Below are 21,994 nucleotides of genomic sequence, written 5' to 3'. Positions count from 1 at the left end.
TACACATCAGATTCAAGATCTCAGTTCTCATTATAAACAAGATGTAGTCAGCCATATCTAGGAGGAATCAAAAAGAGTATCAAAATTCTAGAATATTGTTTCTCCTCTGGGACTGTAGCCTCTAAGACATGGAATAAGCTACAGTTAGCACCGTGCTATTTTTCTTTAAAAATCCAGGCTTTATAGCTACATCACTGGAAAACAGTAAAGGTGTGTACTTTATATCATTATCTTTGTTGTTTTATTTCCATTTATTTGCTTTGGAGGTAATAATTACATAATTTTCCACTCTCACTTCCTCCCTCTAAACCCTCCCATATGCATTCCCTTAATCTCATTCAATCTGGGGAAAAATTTCTTCAGGTATTGTTCATACACACACATACTAAGACACACATACCACTCTCTCTCTCTCTCTCTCTCTCTCTCTCTCTCTCTCTCTCTCTCTCTCTCTCACACACACACACACACACACACACACATACACCACATACACACACACACACACGCATATAATTCTTTTGCTGAAAATATATAATTTTTCTTGAACATAGGTTTAAAGGGTTGATCATCTAATGTAAAATAACCTGTTGTTCCCTCTTCCTACTCTCTAATTCCTACATTTCTTGCAGTTCTTAATATAGAATTGTTGCTTCATGGTCTTTCCAATCTACATTATCATTCCATTCCCTCTCCCAATTGAACTCATATTTAGTCATAGTGTCATTTTTGGCTGCAGCTTCTCTCTTCATCTCTCCCTTTTAACTCTATCTCGTTTTACTCTTTACAATACTTCCATACTTTCTACTGCAATGCAGCTAGATTATTGGTTATGGAATCAGTGGAATAGATATAACTACACTCCACATCTCTCAATTTTGGTTGTTGCTGGTTTTCGTTTTCTGAACTGGTCTCCACCTGCTATGAATGGAAGATTTTATTGTGATGAGTGAACCAAAAACCCTTTTCCTTCTATTCAAATTAGTTTTTTTCTCATATAATATGGACAGTTTATGGAATTCCATTTCTCTGTTCCTCCAAGTTCCTACTCACCTCCCGACTAATTTAGATGCACTGGATTTCTGTCTCTCATTAGAAAGCAAAAGAGTCTTCTAAGGATTAATAATAAAATAATGTATAATAAAATAAAATAAATACAATACTTACACAAGTAAATTGGACCACAAAAACTAACAGAAAAATGAGCCAAATATAAAACAGAGGAAAAACATAACTATAGTTTCACAGACTCTGGAATCCAATAAAATCAATAACTTGGAAGGCATAATATATATGGAAATGATATAGTAATTAAAAGGGGGAAAAGAAATGAAGCAAAAGAGGATTTTCTAGAAGACTCCTTGGAGAGGGACATTCTGCAGCAACATTTGGAATGTAAATACATAAAATTAGTAAGTTAAAAAATCATTGGAAAATAAAAACAAAAATATAAAATGTACAAAATAGTTAATTTTTCAAAAAGGAAAAAGCCAACATTTTGAGAATAGAAACCTCCAAACATACCATTGAGTCCAGTTTCTGTTGGTGGTCTACTTATGGGCTTGTAGCTATCCTTTAGTTGATTTTGATTACTCAGTAAGATTCCCTAAAAAAAATTAAGTTTGATTTGAAAGTGGCTATCTATTGGAGTGGTTTCTGATTTACAAATGGGGCATGGGTCCACATTGTTTAGTTCCAGGTCTCTCTCTGGTACAGACCTATGCAGGCCCTCTGTGTGGTACTTCAGTTTCAGTACATTCATAGTTCCATCCTTCATATTGAAAAAGAAGTCTTGTTTGCTTGGTGTTCTCTAGCATGCACGGCTATAATTTCTACCTCTGTTCCACAGGGTTTCCTGTACCATAAAGTGAATGATTTGATATAGATACTAACTTTAGGCATGATAATTATAAGGTCTCAAGTGATTCCTAAATCTTGATCTTGAGATTTGTAGCTAGGAATAACACAACAAACAAAACATGCCACATTTGTCTTTCAAGGTCTGGGTCATCTCACCCAACAGATTCTTTTATCTGCAAATTTCATGATTCCATTTTATTCATCAGTTAATAATATTTCACACTATACATGTACCATTTTTATCAGCCATAAGACAGTTTTAGGAGATTTAGTTTATCTCCATTTCCTAGCTGATATGAATATAGGAGCAATAAACATATATGAGCAAGTAACTGACAAAAATCATGTCAAGTCATTTGGGCACAAGCCAAACAAAATTGTTGTTGTTTGAGAGAGTCACATGGTGCATTTACTTTTACCCAATTGAGAATTCTATGCACTGTTTTCCAGAGTAGTTCTGTAATTTTGCAATTTCTCCAAAAGTTATCTCTAAACCCTCTCACTTTCTCTCTGAATCTTTTCTTTTTAGACATTTGCCTTCATGTCAACGTCTCACAAAAAATCCACCATGGACTTTCTGACACACTGTGTTTTAAATATTCATCTGTTCTGGATATTAGTACACAGCTAGCATGTATGCCTGCAACACCTATAGTAGATTTTGCCCATCTGCTAGACAGCAAAAATGAGGATCCGGTTCACTGGATTGCACACTTCCTTTCTGATCTAGAATCCATTGATAGATTTGGAGGTAGGAAGAATGCTGTCATTTCCTATTGATCCCTTGTGATAGCATTAGGGACCAAGATTTAATTACAAAGCCAAAATAGCATGCATAATCCTGAATAACCTAATAGGGCCAATAATAAAACTAAAGGTAATGATACTGTGAAAAGATACTGTTGTATGTAGGAGATTTGATAAGCTTGAGATGAAGATTTTAGAAATGGGAGAAAAAATTAACAGAAAATTTTTCTATGTGTAATATTACCAACAAACAAAAATTTAGTATAAAATCACATTACTGAAGATCTCCCAAAGAACACACACATTCTTCCTTTGCATTTGTTTTCTGTTCCATGACAGTAAGAATGAAAGGATAATTTATGTTACATTCCAATTACAGATTGATGATATATTTCTCTGTTGACCTATGTTTGTTGACCTTTTCAAACCAAATGGATAGTTCACTGACTTCTGTTTGTCAAGAATTCAGCTGCTGTGTTTCTTAACTTGATGCTCAGGATCAATATGAACAGAGGAAGGCACCTGTATGTTTTCCCAGTTCTCAAACACCTGTGTGGATTCAATTTTCTCAACCGATTGGCCAATATTCACACACTGTAAAAAGAAACTATGTAAGAGATATCTTATGTTTTCAAACTGGAATTTTATTTTATTTTATTCAGAAAGAATGAAATGACATGTTACATGATTGTTCCACTTCATTATTTTCTACATTCCTCTGTTCAAATTGTTACTTATCTATATGGTGTTATTTTATTAATACTTTGAAGGTGCTGTCTCTGTCTCTCTGTCTATCAGACAATTCAGACATTCAGTAATTGTTGCACAAAATGAATTTTCTTCTCTCATATATCAATGTTTTTAAGCTTCAAGTATTCGGTTCTCCTAAATCTTATCTAGTTTTGCCTCTTAAATATATTGCTATCAGGTTTTCCAGGATATGGATTTCTGTAGGGTGGAAATGATACAGGCATTTCTCAGGACAGATGTTCATGTGTTTTCCTGATAAATAAATACATTGTAAGAAGTCAATATTAAAATCAAATATTTATCAATCTCCCTCTGTATAGAATAACTAACATCAATATGCTTCTTGACATTTTCAATAAAATGGTTCATTTTTACTATTAACAAATTAATAACAAAATTTTTATTCTATTACTCTAAAATGGATAAATTTTCAGTTAAATACAAGCTATAAATTTTACAGCATCAGGATGAATCAAATATGATGATTCTGAAAATCAATACACTTTAGTTTTGGTTCAGTGACAAATTTCAGAATCCTTAGGCTCCATCAGTGCCTTTGGCCTTATACTCTATAGCATCCAATTAAATTATCATCATACATTCAGGTTGGTGTCAAATCAGAATAGATGTGGTTAATTATTTTCTGCTTGAACAATTTTTTTTGTATGACAGGAAAATATGTCCTGGACACTCCATGTGTCTTTGCTGGAATAAAGGCATATGCATTTTGTATTGGCTAAATAAATGCTATTTCTAGAGTCCAAAATATCAAAAGGTTAATTAAGTTTACCTCTCCTCTTCTACTCATTTTTAGTATAAGAATAAAACATTCACTCATTGGCCATTTCCCTAAAGGAATGTTCCTTTGTCCAATGTACAGTTTTTATACTTAACATGATCAGTTCTTCTAAAGTCTCTTTAGCTTTGCCTCTTAAATATATAGATCCATGTTTCATCTTGACATACCTCTAGTGTATTTGAGGGAAATGATTCTGAAATATTTTAATGCAAATGTTCATTACTCTCCACAAAATTCGTTTATGATTGACAATGATTTTCTTTCATTCTTATAATAATCCTTATGCATATTCACTAACAACTATCTACTTTACATTTTCCATTATAACGCATATTTTTGTACCTATAATTTGGCTCTATGACATTATGAGAGATAATGAATTCTTTGACAAAACTGAGGTTCAAACAGTAGCAAGTTGAGTCAACCATGACAGTCACAAAAGTTAACAGGTTTTATTTTCAATTGAATGACAAATCACCTGAGAGTTTCCATCCTCAATATTTCCCAGTGGCTTAGTCTTTATGTACAATATAAACAATTTGCTTCATCCATTCAGGTTGATCTCAAATCAGAATAGAACGCTAAATTTTTCCTTTTACCTTCCCTATTTTATTCATGCTCCCTGAAATTCTATGTCTCTTGAGTATAAATGAACCTGAGTATAATCATATACACAAACTTTGTGAATAATTTTCCTTCCTAAATAGCTTTATGGAAAATTAAATAAGTTCATTGATTCCAATTCCCTTGTTCTTATCTATAATCACAAACTGTCATATTGAATCATCACATATTCACAATTTTGAATATGACAAAAGTGAATATAAAAGGAAGTCTTGAAGTATGACAGAGAAAGGGGGCATATGGATAGTACACAGATGGAAATATTAAGGGGTAAATGATTTTATCATAATATACAATCTTAAAATAATTAACAAGATTTTGTAATTTTTGAATTAAAATCTGTTACAAATATAATTCTATATCCGTTTATTTTGAATACTATAAAATCTACTTGTTTTTATTTTTTATTTCTTTCACTTTTCCTTGCTTTTATTTTATATTACTATTAGGTTGACAAGCATTAAGGAATTAATTTTATCTTGTATTCATATTCAACCAAGAGTATTAATTGCGAATTCAATGTTCCATGAACTAACAACACCCAGGATATTGCAACAAGAGATCCTAGTTTAAGATGTTATTGCACCATCAGAGTCTTCTCTCACTATGATGGATAATGTTATAAAAAGAGGAGGTTGAAAAGAGAAAAAAGCTCCAGGCAACACGCTTCAAGACATGTCCAACTGTGCATACATAACAACACCCAACACCTTCACCTAGAGGACAGGGAACATCTCTGAAGTGGGAGTGGAAAGATTGGAAATCAAAGACACTGAAAGTCATAATAATGGAAATTTGCCTGAAAAATTTGTCTCCTAAAAATGTTTGAATGAGAAAAATGGCAGTATCAATGGACATGTTAACATGGAAGGGGAAAAATTTTGTAAAGTCCACCCCTAGATTTAACCGCAAAAAAAATGAGGACAAGAAAAAGGGAAATTAAGTTACTTTAGTAGGGAGTAGTACTCCATACGGCTGTTCGATGCAGAATTATCATCCCTAATACTCTATGAATACAAAGAGAAAAATGTTACTAATCTAGTTGTGTGTATGGATGTGGGAGTAGTGTGGTGTGGGTGAATGGAGCAAACAAGGAAATGTTTATATGCAGTTTTGACTATTGAAAATATGAAAATGTCTTAAAATAGCCCCTGCTATGTAGTGGTTTAAGTTAATATCAGAATTTTGAGTAGGAATTTTCTTTTTTTTTTTAATTTTCTATATTCTTTTTTTTATTCGATATAATTTATTTACATTTCAAATGATTTCCCCTTTTCTAGCCCCCCACTCCCCGAAAGTCCCATAAGCCCCCTTCTCTTCCCCTGTCCTCCCACCCACCCCTTCCCACTTCCCCGTTCTGGTTTTGTCGAATACTGCTTTACTGAGTCTTTCCAGAACCAGGGGCCACTCCTCCTTTCTTCTTGTACCTCATTTGATGTGTGGATTATGTTTTGGGTATTCCAGTTTTCTAGGTAAATATCCACTTGTTAGTGAGTGCATACCATGATTCACCTTTTGAGTCTGGGTTACCTCACTTAGTATGATGTTCTCTAGCTCCATCCATTTGCCTAAGAATTTCATGAATTCATTGTTTCTAATGGCTGAATAGTACTCCATTGTGTAGATATATCACATTTTTTGCATCCACTCTTCTGTTGAGGGATACCTGGGTCCTTCCAGCATCTGGCAATTATAAATAGGGCTGCTATGAACATAGTAGAGCATGTATCGTTATTACATGGTGGGGAATCCTCTGGGTATATGCCCAGGAGTGGTATAGCAGGATCTTCTGGAAGTGAGGTGCCCAGTTTTCGGAGGAACCGCCAGACTGATTTCCAGAGTGGTTGTACCAATTTGCAACCCCACCAGCAGTGGAGGAGTGTTCCTCTTTCTCCACACCCTCTCTAACACCTGCTGTCTCCTGAATTTTTAATCTTAGCCATTCTGACTGGTGTAAGATGAAATCTCAGGGTTGTTTTGATTTGCATTTCCCTAATGACTAATGAAGTTGAGCATTTTTTAAGATGCTTCTCCGCCATCCGAAGTTCTTCAGGTGAGAATTCTTTGTTTAACTCTGTACCCCATTTTTTAATAGGGTTGTTCGGTTTTCTGGAGTCTAACTTCTTGAGTTCTTTATATATATTGGATATTAGCCCTCTATCTGATGTAGGATTGGTGAAGATCTTTTCCCAATTTGTTGGTTGCCGATCTGTCCTCTTGATGGTGTCCTTTGCCTTACAGAAACTTTGTAATTTTATGAGGTCCCATTTGTCAATTCTTGCTCTTAGAGCATACACTATTGGTGTTCTGTTCAGAAACTTTCTCCCTGTACCGATGTCCTCAAGGGTCTTCCCCAGTTTCTTTTCTATTAGCTTCAGAGTGTCTGGCTTTATGTGGAGGTCCTTGATCCATTTGGATTTGAGCTTAGTACAAGGAGACAAGGATGGATCAATTCGCATTCTTCTGCATGCTGACCTCCATTTGAACCAGCACCATTTGTTGAAAAGGCTATCTTTTTTCCACTGGATGTTTTCAGCCCCTTTGTTGAGGATCAAGTGGCCATAGGTGTGTGGGTTCATTTCTGGATCTTCAATCTTGTTCCATTGATCTGCCTGCCTGTCACTATACCAATACCATGCAGTTTTTAACACTATTGCTCTGTAGTATTGCTTGAGGTCAGGGATACTGATTCCCCCAGATTTTCTTTTGTTGCTGAGAATAGTTTTAGCTATCCTGGGTTTTTTGTTGTTCCAGATGAATTTGATAATTGCTATTTCTAACTCTGTGAATAATTGTATTGGGATTTTGATGGGTATTGCATTGAATCTGTATAGTGCTTTAGGCAAAATGGCCATTTTAACTATATTGATTCTACCGATCCATGAGCATGGGAGGTTTTCCCATTTTTTGAGGTCTTCTTCCATTTCCTTCTTCAGAGTCTTGAAGTTCTTGTCATACAGATCTTTCACATGTTTGGTAAGAGTCACCCCAAGATACTTTATACTGTTTGTGGCTATTGTGAAGGGGGTCATTTCCCTAATTTCTTTCTCAGCCTGTTTATCCTTTGAGTATAGGAAGGCCACTGATTTGCTTGTGTTGATTTTATAACCTGCCATTTTGCTGAAGTCTTTGTTTACATTCCAAATTCTTTCCCCTTTCCTCCTTCCCCCCTCCCCATAAGTCTCATAAGCTGTCTTCCCTCTGCCCATTCCCCAGTCAACATCCTCCGACTTATCTTTCCTGGTAATCCCCTACATAATGCTTATCTCTTCTCTTCTTCCTGGGATAAGAAGTAATCTTAGCCATTCTCTTATTTGCATTCCCCAAATAATTAGTGCAGAGTTATATTTTTGAGATATTTCTGAGTCATTTTCTCTCTTTGTGACTGTATATTTTTAAAATACTTTCTTCAGATAAGAGGCCCAATTTGAGTGGAAAATTTATTTTCTGACTCTGATTTTGCAGATGTTTATATTCTCTGGATATTAATTCTATTTCATGTTTAGAGCTGATAAAGATTCCCTCCCATTCTAGGTATTTCTCCTTCACGCTGTTTATTACTTCTTTAGCTTTATGAAATTTTACTTATCTGAAGTCCTTCTTGACACTTTTTTGCCAGAGTTGACATTTTACATGTTTTTCTGCACTGAGCCCTTAAAAGATATTGCCCATATGTTAGATATTTTACATGAGGAGCTGTCTAGGTTCTTATAGCCTTCTATTCTGAGCTATGGGCCATCTTTTATCGAATGATGTGGCCCCTAGAATCCCAATGTTATTTCCAAAATTGTCTTTAATTCAGTGATAGGATGAAATTATCCAGAAACACAAAAACATTCTTTAAAAATGGATCAAGAAAAGAGTCCTGTGATTTAGAAAACATTGATAGCTTGACATTCATATGTGAGAAATGTGAAACAGGGATTAAACAGAATACCTTACATATGTGATATGTGTGTGAAATTGCCAATTGTTTCACTTAATTGATACATGTTATTGAGATATATGTGACAAGCCTCATATTTTAGCAAATAAAAAATATTGTAGATATTTGTGTTCAATGGTGAGATATTCTGTGATCTCAGCTTAATGGATATTGTGCATGACTCAGGAAAAGTCCACAAAATCATCCCACCCTGTGAAAAGAGCATATGCTAAGGTTTGTGATACTCTTCATATCTGTGTTCTCTAAAATTCTAGAATTCATTGAAGTGAGGTGATTAATTTTAATAGTGATCCTGTAGCACAGTTTTAGGCATTTTTGTCTCTGATCATTTTTAAAGGTTGGTTTCCACCTAGTAGTATGCAATTATTAGGAACTATAATGTCATGTTACAATCTGATTGAAATTGATAGATATATTTTTATGGTTGTTGACCTTTTCAAAGTAAAGAAAGATTCAATGATTATTGTTCTCAAGAACTGAGCAGATGTATTTCTTGGCAATATACTCAAGCTTAGTACAGTCATAAGAGGACAGCTTTAAATTTTCACAAAGTGTGAGAATAAAATTGCGTTTACCATAGTTCCAAATTGTAACCATGTTGCACATATCATTGTAATGACTGTGTGATGACATGTAATTTGGGGTTTGCTTATAATTTCATCATGCAACAAGGGACTTTATAGATAAGTATTTTGTTTCATTTTATATGCATCTGAATGAATCATTTACTCAGATGTTTGGATATTTCATTTTTATTAAAATTGGGAATTTCATTATGCCTTATCAATACATGTCCTGTTATATAAAAAGTTTTTATGTGTCTCCAAGGAAATGTATGAATTTTCTGTTTACTGCCCCTTTACTACCTCTCAACATCCTCAATAAAGGGATTTTGATAAAGTTTGCCTCTCTATCTCTGCCTCTCTCTTACATACATTGGAGAAGGCAATGATTCATTGGTATTTTCTTTTCTGAAAAAATGTTCCCTCTCTCCACACTCCAAGTTCTCAAAGTCTCATGGAACTATTTTCACTAAAGATTCTCCAACTTAATTTCTTAAACATTCTTTTTATTCATTCCTTAAGATGTTCCTCAACTCTATTCTGAAAAATTACATAATTTTTAATATCAACAATTTAAAAGAAACAAAAAGAACAACAAAAGAAAATTGGCTCTTATTAGAAAGTGTAAGATTTTCATGCTAAATTAGAAAAAATGTGCTTCATAAACTAGCTATTAACAACATACTTCTTTAGTGTTTATTAAAGAAAAATATGTTACTAGTCACCAAGTTATATCTACATTTTAGAAACTATGAAAGAAATATGAATTCAGTATTACAAAACTAAGGATAAAACGGGTCCAATAGAAATTAACTACAATGAGTCAAGAAAATAAATACTCTTTAATGTAATTTTAGTTATAAATGGCCTCAGAGTTCACAACCCCAAACAATGTTAGCTTTGGCTTCTTGTACAATTCAAGGAAAATCCTTCCATCCGTTCTGGTTAAAGTCAAATCAGAATAGATTTGTTTTTATCATTTCCTTCTTCCTTCTTACTCTGCTGTATGACAGGAATTATTTATTCTTCTGCATGGCATGGACATTCTGTGTGTCTGTTTTACAGTAATTGTATATGCACATTGTCCAAGATTTTACTTTATGGAAAGGTTTTCTGAAACACTAAAGTAAGTTTTTCATTCATTAGTTCTCTTGTATCTCTATATTTCACAAAACATTGACATCATTTCACCAAACGTCCACAAATTCTAAATTAAAACACATTCTGCATTCTATCTCTGCATATGTTTATTTGGAAAATAAAATTTCAATCAATTTCAATCTTTTCAAATTTCCTGTTATCTTTTATTTCTTCTTATACTAATCTTACCAGCTAGGAAGTTTAAGGGCTTATTTTGATCTTGTTTACAGGGTTCAATTAACCATATAACTATAAATTCCAAGTTCCCTGAGTAGAAATACTCAGAGTATTGACATCTAAGATTCTTATCTAATCATAAGTTTCATCCTCAGAGCATCCTTTCACTCTGATGGCTAACCTAGGTCTAAGCTTTGGCTTAATGAAGAAAGCCTCATGTACAAATTTCCAATGGAATTATGATTTTATATACATGAAGATGCATAGCTAATGCCCTTATATTGCATGTTTTGCTATCAGATTTTATACTTTCCTCTAGTTTTTTTTCCAAAATACATCTCCATAGGTACTGCTATCTCTGCTTGTATTTTGCTTTTGACAGAATAACTACTGGGAAACATTATTCTCAATGTACAGAAGATGTGCAGGTGGTGGGAAAATGATGAATTAAACCTGTGAATTAAAATTTTTGTATGGAATTACAAAAACATACAACCAAAATAAAGAATAAACTCAATAGTAAAAAGAAATATAATGAATAAATAGAATGAAAAAATTATTCCTCAGAAAATAACACATTATCTTGGAGGTAAAATGATATGAGTCTAGTGCTCTGTTACACTAGAAAAACCATTACAGGCGGCGGCGGCGGCGGCGGTGGCAGTGCAGCAGTGGCTGTTCCAGCTGAAGGGCCATCAGCAGTGAAACCAAGGCGACACAGGGACCAGTTAGGCCCTGCGCCCACGACCACTGACCTTCGCTGACCAGCCGGGCGGCAAGCAGCTGCAGTTGTGCGGCGCCTTTCCTGCACGGAAGCCACTTCAGAACTCGGCCTCCCACCAGTCAGGAGAGGTGCATCCATCTTGGTTCCGTACTCCAGGGATCGGACAGACTGAGGTACACAAACATAATCCAAGGCCAACACCGCGGTGGTCTGAGCCCGACGGGCGTTGGCCTGCACCCAGGCCCTGGGCTGGTCGGGGGGCCATCGGGGTGCCAACCCAGCCAGGAGGTTTTTTGCCCAGGCCTGCCTGCGCGCCGCCGCCATTTTGCCTGCGGGACGACAGAGAGCTCTGGCGGGCAGACCTGTAACAGGCATAGCCTGAGGCTAACAAAGCGGGGGTCTAGGCCCCAAAAGGCACAGGACTGACCCCAAGAACTGGGCGGCTTGGTGGGCCATCTGTGAGTCAACCCGCCCAGGTGATTGTTAGCACAGCAGACTCTCCCGGCGCTTTCAGGGAGCGCGGGCACGCATGCCCGCCATCCTAGTCACCTGGAGGACCCAATTAACAGTCATAGCCCTAGGGGAACTTTGCTTGGACCTTGGCCTCCCAGGCTTTTGCCTGGACCCAGGGACTGGGCAGCCAGGCTAACCTTGTGTGCGCCAGCCCGGTTGGCGGATCGGCTGCCCAGCGGAGTGAGCGGAACACAGGGGAGGTCACAGCAGCATACACCATCGGCTCTCCCTGAGGGTGCACACAGGCTCCATCTGGTCCACAGACACAATCTGGGGCAAGGCCTCAGGCGGAAGCCCTCAGCTCTACTCTCTCCGCTTCCGGATCCAGATCAGCCTGGGCAGCAGCACCACGTCTCCAAGTCCTGCAAGTGGCTAGCTGGGCTTCCGGGCGGCCAGCTGGGAGAAGTCAGTGTGCTCCAGTGAATCCAGCGTGCCCCAGCGGGAGCCTTCGGTTGCCTGCTTTGGGATCTGAACAGCCTGGGCAGCAGCACCCTGTCTACAAGCAGTGCAGGAGGTAAGCTGTGCACCAGAGGCCAACTGGGAAGGGGCAGCTTGCACTGGTGAGTCCAGCACTGACAAGACTAACACCAGTGAGAACTAGATGGCAAAAGGCAAACGCAGGAACGTCACTAACAGAAATCAAGGCAATATGGCAACATCTGAACCCAATTCTCCTCTACCAACATGTCCTGGATACCCCATCACACCAGTAAAACAAGATTTGGATTTAAAATCACTGGTCATGATGCTGGTACAGGAACACATGAAGGACATACTTAAAGAAATTCAGGAGAAAATGGATCAAAAGTTAGAAGCCCTTGCAAGGGAAACACAAAAATCATTGAAAGAAATCCAGGAGAATACAAAAGCCAACAAGGAGGAAATGCAAAAAACACTTAAAGAAATACAGAAGAACTTTGGTCAACAGGCTGAGGTCATGAAAGACGAAACACAAAAATCTCTTAAAGAAATACAGGAGAACTTTGGTCAACAGGCTGAGGTCATGAAAGAGGAAACACAAAAATCTCTTAAAGAATTACAGGAAAACACAAACATGCAAGTGAAGGAGCTAAGCAAAACCATCCAGGATCTAAAATCAGACGTAGAAACAACTAAGAAAACTCAAAGGGAGACAACTTTGGAGATAGAAAGCCTTGGGAAGAAATCAGGGGACAGAGATGCAAATATCAACAACAGAATACAAGAGATAGAAGAAAGAATCTCAGATGCTGAAGATTCCATAGAAACCATGGACTCAACAGTTAAAGAAAATGCAAAATGCAAAAAGCTTGTAACCCAAAATATCCAGGAAATCCAGGACACAATGAGAAGACCAAACCTAAGGATTATAGTCATAGATGAGAGTGAAGATTTACAACTTAAAGGGCCAGCAAATATCTTCAATAAAATTATGGAAGAAAACTTCCCTAACCTAAAGAGAGAGATGCCCATGAATATACAAGAAGCCTACAAAACTCCAAACAGACTGGACCAGAACAGAAATACTTCCCGTCACATAATAATCAAAACACCAAATGTTCTAAACAAAGAAAGAATACTAAAGGCAGTAAGAGAAAAAGGCCAAGTAACATATAAAGGAAGACCTATCAGAATCACAGCAGACTTTTCACCTGAGACTATGAAGGCTAGAAGGTCCTGGGCAGATCACATGCAGACTCTAAGAGAACACAAATGCCAACCAAAACTACTATATCCAGCAAAACTCTCAATCACCATAGATGGAGAAACTAAGATATTTCATGACAAAACCAAGTTTACCCAATATCTATCCACAAACCCGGCCCTAAAAAGGATAATAGGAGGACAACACCAATACAAGGAGGGAAACTTCACCCTGGAAAAAGCAAGATAGTAACCTTTCATCAAACCCAAAAGAAGTTAAGCATTCACATTTAAAAAATAACGTCAAAAATGATAGGAAGTAACAATCACTATTCCTTAATATCTCTTAACATCAATGGACTTAATGCCCCAATAAAAAGACACAGACTAACTGAATGGATACGTAAACAGGACCCTACATTTTGCTGCTTACAGGAAACACACCTCAGGGTCAAAGACAAACACTACCTTAGAGTAAAAGGCTGGAAGACAATTTTACAAGCAAATGGTCTCAGGAAACAAGCTGGAGTAGCCATTTTAATATCAGATAAAATTGACTGTCAACCCAAAGTCAACAAAAGAGACCCTGAGGGACACTTCTTGCTGGTCAAAGGAAAAATACAAAAAGAAGAACTGTCAATCCTGAACATCTATGCCCCAAATGCAAGGGCACCCTCTTTCGTAAAAGAAACTTTATTAAAACTAAAAGCACACATTGCACCTAACACAATAATTGTTGGTGACTTCAACACTGCACTTTCCTCAATGGACCGATCAGGAAAACAGAAACTAAACAGGGACACAATGAAACTAATTGAAGCTTTGGACCAATTAGATTTAACAGATATATATAGAACATTCTATCCTAAAACAAAAGAATATACCTTTTTCTCAGCACCTCATGGTACCTTCTCCAAAATCGACCATATAATTGGTCACAAGACAGACCTCAACAAATATAAGAAGATAGAACTAATCCCATGCCTCCTATCCGATCACTATGGAGTAAAAGTGGTCTTCAATAGCAACAGAAACAACAGAAAACCCACATACACGTGGAAACTGAACAATACTCTACTCAATGATACCTTGGCCAAGGAAGAAATAAAGAAAGAAATTAAAGACTTTTTAGAACACAATGAAAATGAAAACACAACATACCCAAATCTATGGGACACAATGAAAGCAGTGCTAAGAGGAAAACTCATAGCCCTGAGTGCCTCCAAAAAGAAAATGGAGAGAGCATACATTACCAGCTTAATGACACACCTGAAAGCCCTAGAACAAAAAGAAGCTATTTCGCCCAGGAGGAGTAGAAGGCAGGAAATCATCAAACTCAGGGCCGAAATCAATCAAGTAGAAACAAAGAGAACCATACAAAAAATCAACAAAACCAGGAGCTGGTTCTTTGAGAAAATCAACAAGATAGATAAACCCTTAGCCAGGCTGACCAAAGGGCACAGAGAAAGTATCCAAATTAACAAACTTAGAAATGAAAAGGGAGAGATAACAACGGAAACTGAGGAAATCCAAAAAATCATCAGATCCTACTACAAGAGCCTGTACTCAACACAACTGGAGAATCTGGAGGAAATGGACAATTTCCTTGACAGATACCCATTACCAAAATTAAATCAGGACCAACTAGACCATCTAAACAGTCCCATAATGCCTAAAGAAATAGAAGGAGTCATAGAAAGTCTTCCAACCAAAAAAAGCACAGGACCAGATGGCATCAGTGCAGAATTCTACCAGACCTTCAAAGAAGAGTTAACACCAATACTCTTCAAACTATTCCACAAAATAGAAACAGAAGGAACACTGCCCAATTCCTTCTACGAAGCCACAATTACGCTGATACCAAAGCCACAAAAAGATCCAACAAAGAAAGAGAACTTCAGACCAATTTCCCTTATGAACATAGATGCAAAAATACTCAATAAAATTCGTGCCAACCGAATCCAAGAACACATCAAAACGATCATCCACCATGATCAAGTAGGCTTTATCCCGGGAATGCAGGGTTGGTTCCATATACGGAAATCCATCAATACAATCCACTACATAAACAAACTCAAAGAACAAAACCACATGGTCATTTCATTGGATGCTGAAAAAGCATTTGACAAAATTCAGCATCCCTTCATGCTTAAAGTCTTGGAGAGAACAGGAATTCAAGGCCCATACCTAAACATAGTAAAAGCAATATACAGCAAACCGGTAGCCAGCATCAAACTAAATGGAGATAAACTTGAAGCAATCCCACTGAAATCAGGGACCAGACAAGGCTGCCCCCTTTCTCCTTATCTTTTCAATATTGTACTTGAGGTACTAGCTCGGGCAATTCGACAACATAAGGAGGTCAAAGGGATACAAATTGGAAAGGAAGAAGTCAAACTAACATTATTCGCAGACGACATGTTCGTCTACCTAAGTGACCCAAAGAACTCCACTAGAGAGCTCCTACAGCTGATAAACAACTTCAGCAAAGTGGCAGGTTATAAAATCAACTCCAGCAAATCAGTGGCCTTCCTATACTCAAAGGATAAGCAGGCTGAGAAAGAAATTAGGGAAATGACCCCCTTCACAATAGCCACAAACAGTATAAAGTATCTTGGGGTGACTCTTACCAAACACGTGAAAGATCTGTATGACAAGAACTTCAAGACTCTGAAGAAGGAAATGGAAGAAGACCTCAAAAAATGGGAAAACCTCCCATGCTCATGGATCGGTAGAATCAATATAGTTAAAATGGCCATTTTGCCTAAAGCACTATACAGATTCAATGCAATACCCATCAAAATCCCAATTCAATTCTTCACAGAGTTAGAAAGAGCAATTATCAAATTCATCTGGAACAACAAAAAACCCAGGATAGCTAAAACTATTCTCAGAAACAAAAGAAAATCTGGGGGAATCAGTATCCCTGACCTCAAGCAATACTACAGAGCAATAGTGTTAAAAAACTGCATGGTATTGGTACAGTGACAGGCAGGAGGATCAATGGAACAGGATTGAAGATCCAGAAATGAACCCACACACCTATGGCCACTTGATCCTCGACAAAGAGGCTGAAAACATCCAATGGAAAAACGATATCCTTTTCAACAAATGGTGCTGGTTCAACTGGAGGTCAGCATGCAGAAGAATCCGAATTGATCCATCCTTGTCTCCTTGTACTAAGCTCAAATCCAAATGGATCAAGGACCTCCACATAAAGCCAGACACTCTGAAGCTAATAGAAAAGAAACTGGGGAAGACCCTTGAGGACATCGGTACAGGGAGAAAGTTTCTGAACAGAACACCAATAGTGTATGCTCTAAGAGCAAGAATTGACAAATGGGACCTCATAAGGTTACAGAGTTTCTGTAAGGCAAAGGACACCATCAAGAGGACAGATCGGCAACCAACAAATTGGGAAAAGATCTTCACCAATCCTACATCAGATAGAGGGCTAATATCCAATATATATAAAGAACTCAAGAAATTAGACTCCAGAAAACCGAACAACCCTATTAAAAAATGGGGTACAGAGTTAAACAAAGAATTCTCACCTGAAGAACTTTGGATGGCAGAGAAGCATCTTAAAAAATGCTCAACTTCATTAGTCATTAGGGAAATGCAAATCAAAACAACCCTGAGATTTCATCTTACACCAGTCAGAATGGCTAAGATTAATATTCAGGAGACAGCAGGTGTTGGAGAGGGTGTGGAGAAAGAGGAACACTCCTCCACTGCTGGTGGGGTTGCAAATTGGTACAACCACTCTGGAAATCAGTCTGGCGGTTCCTCCGAAAACTGGGCACCTCACTTCCAGAAGATCCTGCTATACCACTCCTGGGCATATACCCAGAGGATTCCCCACCATGTAATAAGGATACATGTTCTACTATGTTCATAGCAGCCCTATATATAATTGCCAGATGCTGGAAAAAACCCAGGTATCCCTCAACAGAAGAGTGGATGCAAAAAATGTGGTATATCTACACAATGGAGTACTATTCAGCCATTAGAAACAATGAATTCATGAAATTCTTAGGCAAATGGATGGAGCTAGAGAACATCATACTAAGTGAGGTAACCCAGACTCAAAAGGTGAATCATGGTATGCACTCACTAATAAGTGGTTATTAACCTAGAAAACTGGAATACCCAAAACATAATCCACACATCAAATGAAATACAAGAAGAAAGGAGGAGTGGCCCCTGGTTCTGGAAAGACTCAGTGAAACAGTATTCGGCAAAACCAGAACGGGGAAGTGGGAAGGGGTAGGAGGGAGGACAGGGGAAGAGAAGGGACTATCGGGGAGTGGGGGGGGATAGAAAAGGGGAAATCATTTGAAATGTAAATAAATTATATCGAATAAAAAAATATTTATAAAAAAAACTAAAAAAAAAAGGTTCAACTTCATTAGTCATTAGGGAAATGCAAATCAAAACAACCCTAAGATTTCATCTTACACCAGTCAGAATGGCTAAGATTAAAAATTCAGGAGACAGCAGGTGTTGGAGAGGGTGTGGAGAAAGAGGAACACTCCTCCACTGCTGGTAGGGTTGCAAATTGGTACAACCACTCTGGAAATCAGTCTGGCGGTTCCTCTGAAAACTGGGCACCTCACTTCCAGAAGATCCTGCTATACCACTCCTGGGCATATACCCAGAAGACTCCCCACCATGTAATAAGGATACATGTTCTACTATGTTCATAGCAGCCCTATTTATAATTGCCAGATGCTGGAAAGAACCCAGCTATCCCTCAACAGAAGAGTGGATGCAAAAAATGTGGTATATCTACACAATGGAGTACTATTCAGCCATTAGAAACAATGAATTCATGAAATTCTTAGGCAAATGGATGGAGCTAGAGAATATCATACTAAGTGAGGTAACCCAGACTCAAAAGGTGAATCATGGTATGCACTCACTAATAAGTGGATATTAACCTAGAAAACTGGAATACCCAAAACATAATCCACACATCAAATGAGGTACAAGAAGAAAGGAGGAGTGGCCCCTGGTTCTGGAAAGACTCAGTGAAACAGTATTCAGCAAAACCAGAACGGGGAAGTGGGAAGGGGTGGGTGGGAGGACAGGGGAAAAGAAGGTGGCTTACGGGACTTTCGGGGAGTGGGGGGGGGGGGCTAGAAAAGGGGAAATCATTTGAAATGTAAATAAATTATATCGAATAAAAAAAATTTCATTAAAAAAAAGAAAAACCATTACAACTCACAAGTTAAATATTGAATTATAGCTCTTAAATATCAGATATTACTTCAATTTAATTTTATGTTTGTAATTGAAATAGAAGTGTTACATTTTCCTCCCACAACCCCTGTAAGCTAAATTTTCTCTCACATACTTACCTACTATCAAGTCCATAGCCTCTATTTCTTTGGCTATAAATTTCACATACATAATCCAACTATGTGTATATATTTTGCAAATAGATGAATATGAATATACACATAGAACCTGAGTGTATTTTGTTTGTTGATGTGTATATGGTTTCCAGGCTGATCTTTCTTTATTAGACAACTAATAGTGAGCTTATCCCTGGAGAAGTTAATTCTCCTTCTCCTACCTATCTTAAGTTACCTATAGTTTATATGTAGGGATGGGAAGTAGCCGTTTTTCCTTTGTCATTTTAACATGTCCAATTATATTGTGATTGATCCAGACTTTACTGAGCAGCTATTCCTAGGAAATACTGTTTCACAGTAGATATACATATTTTCTGTCTCTAACAATCTTTCCAAGTCCATCTACTGCTGTTTCCTGAGCCATTGGCACAGAAGCTATGATATATCCATTGATACTACACAAAGAATGGAAAGGTATCTTTGATGATAGCATAGTAGCACTTTTTATAGGTATTAACCATCAACTCTCTACTGTATTTAAATATCATGACTACAGATATAAAATCATTCCTCATGGTTTAAACATAGATGTTGATAAAAAATCTATTTCTGTACATTCCCTATACTGGTAAATTTTTATACTGTATTCTGAACAGTAATTATTTTAATTAACACTTGCAGAAATGTCTTAATTAACAGTCCCCAAGAAGGTGTAAATTGCATGGTAATTTGGTAGTAGTCTCTTATTACCCTGTATACATAAAGTGTTTCAATAAAGAAATTTGTGAATATGTTTCTGTCAGAAAAAACATAACAAGTGAAATTTTTTCAAAGACAGTGAGTAGATTTAGACAAAAAAAAAACATACTTACTGTATTTTCTGTTCTATTTCCCAAGACCTACACATTTTTAAATCATCATCAATATTGTGCTTAATGACAAGTATTTGGATTTCAAAAGTTCATTGTCCCATGTCAATTCTCAGGAGCCATGCAGGTGGTTTTTCAGATATAATGTTCCATTGTACTAAAGCTTCTCAAATATCGTCAGTTAGCACTTTACCTACACTGTGAGATCCTCCTGTTTTCATTTTCAGAAAAGAATTGACATGGATGTATCCCATATCTGCCATATTATACAGAAGAGGGATGTAAACTTAGGTCAATATACTGACTCTGAAAATATTAATAAATGAGATATCTCCCATGAACCTAAAAAGTTAACAAATTTGAGATGGTACATATATACATAGCACATTTTTATAGGGGTCTCCACAACCACCAGAGTTAAAGAGTAAAAATCCATAGGAAGCTAAATTGTTGTTTCAACACAACTAAATAGGCTTTGTTCAAACTTTGGGAATCTGGCCCCACGTAGTTTGATATAGACATAGTTAACTACCACACAATTTGTCAAAAAATATTCCCTGGTGTTATTAACTCAATACCATGTGCACAATAATCTACTAAGTAAGTTAAATAATTTATTAGACAGAAAAACATTAAAATTCATTGTGAAGTAATGTGATGTCTTACAGCAAGGTGGGCTATAAAGATTAACCACTTGTCATACCTTTCATCAAGATTGTTTCTATAGATTCATTATATGTGACACCCCCAATACAGGAAGATACAATGGAATGGCTGAGAATAAACAAGCTCACAATCAGGGTCTGGGGGAGGCTCTGGTATGGTCTCTTCCACACAGGTAAACCAAAGTTCATCATGTTGTCACAATCCCTCGGTCTGATGATAGGTTATGCATTACTGCCTTTAAAGAGCCAACCCAGTGTAGTTAACATTCCAGATCCCTAGTACATGCTTTTGAACACAAGGGCTTCAGTTCTTTCTGAACTTTTGACCTGGAAATCATAATTTCCTTGCTCAACTACTGATGTTTTGGGATTAGAAAATTTAATCAAGAAGGGGGCTTACGGGACTTTCGGGGAGTGGGGGGGCTAGAAAAGGGGAAGTCATTTGAAATGTAAATAAATTATATCGAATAAAAAAAAGAAAATTTAATCAAATAAGAGAAGTTTTAATATGATTGATATGCTTAATCTCATCTCATTTAAATGTACTAAATATAACAAAATCTTTATTTACATTCCAATTGTTATTCCCTTTCCCAGTTTCCCTGCTGGAAACTCCCTATCCTCATGCTTCTATAAGGGTGTTCCTCCACCCACCCCACTCCCAATTCCCCACCCTCAATTCCTCTGCAGTAGGGCCTCTATTGATACTTCATACAATCAAGGACCTCTCCTACCTCATGCTAGACAAGGCAATCCTCTGCTACATATGCAGCTGGATCCATGTGTACTCCTTGGTTGATCACTTAGTCCACGGAAATGCTGGGTGGTCTAGTTGGTTGATATTATTGTTCTTCCTATGTGGTTGCAAACTTCTTCAGCTCCATCAGTCCAAACTCTAGTTCCTCTATTGGGGACCACACACTCAGTCCAGTGGTTGGCTCTGAGTATTTGCCTCTTTATTTGTAAGGCTCTGGCAGGGCCTCTAAAAAGACAGCTATATCAGTCTCCTTTCAGCAGGCCTTCCTTAGCATTCATAATAGTGTTGGGTTTGGTGATTATATATGGGATGAATCCCCAGGTGTGAAAGTCTCTAGATGGCCTTTCTTTCAGTCTCTGCTATACACTTTATCTCCATATTTTCTCCTGTGAGTATTTTGTTCATCTTCTTAGAAGAACTGAAGCACCCACACTTTGGTCTTCCTTCTTTTTGAGCTTCATGTGGTCTGTGAATTTTACCTTGGGTATTCCAAGCTTTGGGGCGAATATCCACTTATTAGTGAATAACCTGTGTGTTCTTTTGTGATTTGGTTACTTCACTCAGGATGACATTTTCTAGTTCCATACATTTTCCCAAGAATTTCATGAATTCATTTTTTAATAGATGAGTAGTGTTCCATTGTGTGAATATACCACATTTTCTGTATCCATTCATATGGTGAATTACTTCTGGGTTCTTTCCAGCTTCTGCCTATTAAAAATACGGTTGCTATGAACATAGTGGAGTGTGTTTTCTTATTACATGTTGAAACATCTTCTGTGTATATGTCCAGGAGTGGTATAGCTGGGTCCCCAGGTAGTATTATGTCCAGTTTTCTGAGGAGCTGCCAAACTGATTTTCAGACTGGTTGTACCAG

The 21,994-nt window shown here is 37.2% G+C and overlaps 1 protein-coding gene across 1 annotated transcript in view; it reads right to left on the bottom strand.

The window, feature by feature from the left end:
• Positions 1-21,994, bottom strand: part of LOC127674430 (odorant-binding protein 1a-like) — a 43,212-nt gene that overhangs the window by 285 nt on the left and 20,933 nt on the right. The gene's annotated exons all lie outside the window — the stretch shown is intronic.

This window comes from Apodemus sylvaticus, chromosome X (assembly GCF_947179515.1).
Source record: "Apodemus sylvaticus chromosome X, mApoSyl1.1, whole genome shotgun sequence".
Classification (NCBI taxonomy): domain Eukaryota; kingdom Metazoa; phylum Chordata; class Mammalia; order Rodentia; family Muridae; genus Apodemus; species Apodemus sylvaticus.
Note: the sequence above shows the minus strand (reverse complement) of the source record. Positions and strands in the feature narration are given on the sequence as shown.